The sequence below is a fragment of the Heterocephalus glaber genome, unplaced genomic scaffold (assembly GCF_053883595.1).
Source record: "Heterocephalus glaber isolate CG9 unplaced genomic scaffold, H.glaber_assembly_v1.0 deba00001523, whole genome shotgun sequence".
In the NCBI taxonomy this organism is placed as follows: Eukaryota; Metazoa; Chordata; class Mammalia; order Rodentia; family Bathyergidae; genus Heterocephalus; species Heterocephalus glaber.
Genome location: NW_028258327.1, coordinates 30,334,967 through 30,340,455, shown reverse-complemented (window position 1 = coordinate 30,340,455; position 5,489 = coordinate 30,334,967).

Here is a 5,489-nt window from a genome sequence, read left to right as displayed (position 1 = left end):
CAAGGAACAGCATCTGCAAAGGCCATGAGGTAGGAAGGACAGAGCTGAGTGACTAAAAGAGGGCAAGGAAGGCAAGTAAACTTGGGGGAAGATGAAGCCACTTCTCATCAACTTGAACTCCTCAAGCTGAAGACTTCATTTCACCTTTTGTGTATCATGCCTCACTCTCTCCTGCAGGGGACTGTAATATTGATTATGCTCAAAACAGGCTGTGAAGAGTTAACCTCACAATTAGCTTGTTTTGAGAAGTGAGGCAGGCCAAAGCCCACGTGCTGAGGTCAGAGTAACTTGCACCCGAATTCCGTTCCCACAACTAAAACCTTGTTAATGGAAGGACGTTCTAATTACAACCATATATTTTGTCTACTCTGTTCCTAATTCGAGAATGCTTTGTCTTGTCCTTTATGAGCCTTGTTTACATTAATTTTTATAGAAACTGCACGTAGCTTGCCTTTATCCCAATTGATTGCCAATAAAAGTCAGTGCCTGGGACTGGCCAGGGCCTTTGTCGGTTGCACTGGCATTGATCATCCTGGCACCCCGCTTTCTCTCCTAGTTCTGTCTTTTAATTTTATTTCTCAGGCCTGCATTGTATACTAAGTAGGATACTGGAAGGTAACAGCAGGGGTCTCCAGAACTCATTCTGTGCTAAGGGCAGTACTTAACACATAGGAGGTACAGAGTACGCTGAAGGATTGGACTACCTGTTGATTCATCTTATAGTGACATCAAGCATACATGAGAAATTAGAATCCACTATATAATCATGCATAGCCAAGCAGAAAGCAGTCTTAACACTGGTAGACATTCTTACTCTCAGAGGTGCTACTTTTCTTATGTTGTGAGACATACTTCACTGAACTCACAGTGTACGTCAGTCACTTACGTCGCCATCTATGAGTTGGGTTGTAGGTTTTTTTCCAGGTTTTTTGTTTGTTTGTTTGTTTGTTTGGTACTGGGGATCGTCCTTGCACTTGCACAGCAGGCGGCGAAAACACTGAGTTAAATCCCCGGCCTCTTTTCCAGTTTTTTGAGACAAGGTCTCACTATGTAGCCCAGGCTGGCCTCTAACCTGAAACAATCCTCCTGCCTCAGCCTCCCAAGAACTGGGATTACAGGTGTGTACCACCCTGCCTGGCAGGTGATAACTTGTTATGGCTTGTGTCTTGATGTCCCCCCAAAGTCTCATGCAGTTGTCGTTGGGCTTTCTGCTGAAGTGGGTGAATCTAGAGTGTGTGATGCTAGGATTAAGGGCGTGAGATTACCCACTACATGTGAGTGATTGGTTTGGCACCACCCAAATCTGGGCAGTCTGAACAAGATAAAAGGAGCAGAAAGAAACTGTTAAAGTCCCTTGTTGCCTTTGCTACCTTGTGCGAACCATGTTGTTTCTCCTCTGCAGTGCCTGTTTGCCATCCCTGCCTTGGAGCCAGCCAATTATAGACTTAAACCTCTACAAACTGTGAGCCAAAGAAGCCTCTTCTCCTGTAACTTTGGGTGTTGGGTATTTTGTCTCAGCAATGAGAGAAAAGTAACTAAGATATAGCTATCTAAATTTCATAATGTTAAAATTCTTAGACTTTAAAGATACATACATTAATTTTGATTTTGTAAGGGATGTTTTGTTTTCGTTTTTGAGACAGGGTCTTGCTACATAGCCCAGGTTGGCCTTGAATTCATGATTCTCCTGCCTCAGTCTCCCATGTGCTGGAATTATAGGCATGTGATAACACGCTCATTTTGCAAGATTTTTTAAAAAATATATTTTCGGGCCAGGGATTTAGCTCAGTGGTTCCATTGCCTGCCTTGCAAGCATAAGGTCCCGAGTTTGATCCTCGGTACCAAAAAAAAAAAAAAAAAATACATATATATATATATATATATATATTCTTCTGGGTCTCAAATATTTTTGTAAATCATGGGAAGAACTTTAGGTCCTGAGGACTTTGCCTATATGGGTACAATTCCCTAGAATTAAGGGCTAGACTGTTCAACAAAAACTGTCAGAAGGATTCCTGGAAAGTAGGTATCGGGAACAGGAAGACTCACATACTGTACTCAGGACCTCCTACTTTGCCTGGCCATCAACTACAGATCCTAGTGAACAGAGGGAGTAAGAAGTCACTGCTGGCCTGAGCCTAAATTAAACTCAAAGTTTCTCGAAGTAGAAACTAGTAGGTCAATTTGAAGCACTAGGAAACATAGTTAAAAAGTATCCCTGTCTTTTTAAAGTTTGGAGTACCCAAGATTGTCAGAGTCAGGCATTATGAAGACCAGTGTCAAGCCATTCAGAGAGAAAACACAGGTCTGCTTATATGGTACCAGACACTAAACAAGAGGACATTTCCAGAAGATAAGAGAATTGTTGGAAACCAAAGACAAGACACCATGCACACAGTGGAAGGCAGAAAACAGCCCTGGAGAGACAGATCAGGTTGACAGGCAAGTTCATTAATCAGCTCCAATTTGAAAAATGCCATGTAGAGAAAGGAGGAGTATAGACACAATAAAGGTTATCTTCATCTGCCCAGGCTGCTGTCCTAAAATGCTGTGGACTGGATGGGTGGAACAGCAAAAATGTATTTCTTATAGTTCTGGGGGCTGAAAGTCTAAGATCAAGGTCCTAGCAAGGTAGGTTTCATTCTGAGGCCTCTTGTGTTGGTTGTGGTTGGCCACCATCTTGCTGTGGGCTCACATGACTTCTCATTTATGTGCTGGAGTATAGGGGAGCAGGCTCTCTGGTATTTCTTCTTATAAGAACACTAATCCCATTGTGAGCTTCCAGTGCTCACAACCTCAGCTCAACCTGAAGTACCTTCCAAAGGCCTTACCTCCAAATACCATCACATTGGGAATAAAGACTTCAACATAGGACTTTTCAGTAGGCACAATTCAGGTCATGGCAAAAGGATACACCTAAATTGGGACATGGCTTTTCACAACAGCTGTCATGATGGACAAAGACAAGAATGGGATGCTTAAGAAAACTAAAATGAGTCTTTATAAAAAGGTGGTATAATATTGCAGACAAGAACCAGGGACTTAAGATTCAGATAAATCTGGACTGAATTCCATTTACTAACCAAGTAGGCTTGGATAAGTTATTTAAAATCTCTGTGTGTCAATTTCCTCAGCTATAAAATGGAGATTCAAAATCTCCACTGTAATTCTAAGAATTAATGACTTGAAGTAGCTGACACAGAGAAAAAGCCTTTTAATGGAGCATGGAAGAGACAGGCATGTTGTTCAAGAGCAGTTTGTGATGGAAACCAGTGAGAGAGGACCTGGCTTATGCTGACACACACTGTTCGGTGAGTACTGCTCTCACTGAGTACCTTCCAACTCTGGAATCCTATCAGTCCAGAGATCTGTGAGGAAGCAGACCTTTCATCTCATATGCTTTGTTGTTAACTATCAATCTGTGCTCAGGACTCTCACCCATACTATTTAATCTTCACTACAACCTGACAGCCTAGCAACAACAACAGCTATTATTTTCTCACTTCACAGATGAACAATCTGAAGTTCAAAGAAATGAATAAACTAGCCTAGCCCCTAGAAATGAAATAACCTAGCACTTAGAGGTTCAAAGGAATGAATGACCTTGATCATAGCTCAGAAACGATAGAATCTGGATCTGCACGCAGGACTTCTTGGCTCCCACTTCCAAACACCAGCTTCCCACCTCCAAATACTGTGACATTCAATATTTTTCATCCAAATATTAGGAAGAGGACCCTGAGGCCCAGAATGTGTGGAGCATTGTAAGAGAATGCTGGCTTTGGATGCGCTTATGTCTCCAAGCTTGGACAAAATCCGACTGGGGTCTCAATAGAAGTTATATATGAGAAGACTGTTGGCAGTTGTTCAGGGAGTGTGGAGCCAGGGAGAGCTGCCAGAACACTGTAGATGGGTACACACTGTTCCGTTTTGTGAAAAAGGGAAGAAAGTTGATTCTGCAAACCAGAGATGTGAGTCCTGGGCAATGTTCTTCAAGGTCAATCTACAAACATAAAAAAAGGAAGTAACTGCTGTACCAGCAACTTTTCTCTGAGAAGAAATCATTCTAATTGAAGCTAACTTCCCTTTGTGACGAGGAAAAAGACTTTTATTTAAACAATGCATTCTGCTCATCACAATAAACAAGTTGAAAATGTACAGACAGGTGAATTCATAATAAGTAGAAAAATGTTTTCTGAAATTAATGAAGAATATTAAATTTCATTGTTTCAAAAAATATACTATTTTGATTATTCAATATTTAAAAAATTTGATGTAATTGTAGATTTACATTCAGTAGTAAGAAATAATAAACACCCTGAACACTTCGTCCATCTTTCCCTAGTGATTATATTTGGTAAAACTATAGTAAAATCGGGATATTGATGTTATTACAGTCCACTTATCTTATTCAGATTCCCTCAGCCTGCTTGTACTCATTCACATATGTTTGTGTGTTAAGTGCTATATAATTTCATCACCTCTGTAGTAATGCCTGTCCAACCACTGCAGCCAAGATCTGAACAGCTCCAGCTGAAGAATCATTTTCACTGGGGGAGATGGAACTTTAAGCTGTAAAGGACAAAACAGGGAAAAGAATACTGCAGGTGAGAGAAGAGCAAAAAAGACAGCCAGGGGCATGGACGAATATTGGGTGTGAGGGAGGGCATCTGCTCAATCAAAGGGGAGGATTGCTAAATTATAGATGAGGTAATCAGGTCAGTTAGGCAAGATGCATAGCCACATTATAAACAGCCTGGAACATCAGGAACTGTACCACTTAGACATAAAATAGTATGCTGCCCACCTCTTGGAAGGCATTGAGATACCATTCCTGTGGCCAATGGTGCAAAGAGTCATCGGTGTTTTTGCACATCCTGTTTCTTATGTGTAGAATACTCTTTTCCAGATCCTCTTAGTCCAGCTCCATCTCACCACTCATGTTTCATCTTAAGACCACCTCCTCCTTGAACTTGAGATCTTCCTGCTTCAGATTCCTAAGTGCTAGGATTATGTAAGTCTGTGCCACTGCACCCACCAGAACTTATTTTTTAAAAAATCATATGTATATATTTATCTATTTGTTATTTCTCTCTCCTCACTAGCATATAAGTTTCCCAAGAAAATCAGTCTTGACTCTTTTGCTTACTGCCATAACCTAATGCCATGTAGAATATTGGTGCACATTAGGAACATAATAATAGTTGCTGAAGGAATAAACAGGCTAACAGGCTCTCTGTAGAAGCTGTGCTGTATCTTGCTTTGGAGTTTCCATGAATTTGCCTCTCTCTTTGTTTTCCTGCATTTTATTCTCCCTGACTTTGTGGATTCAGAATGAACAACATAAAATGGGGGAGTTTCCTCATTATGCTAATGAAGACTTTCCACGTTTTACTTCTAACCATACAAATAAATGTCTGTGAGGCATAGTGAAAGCATAAAGGGGTATTATTTGTTAACATGTGATATGACCAGGCTCCAGAAAATAT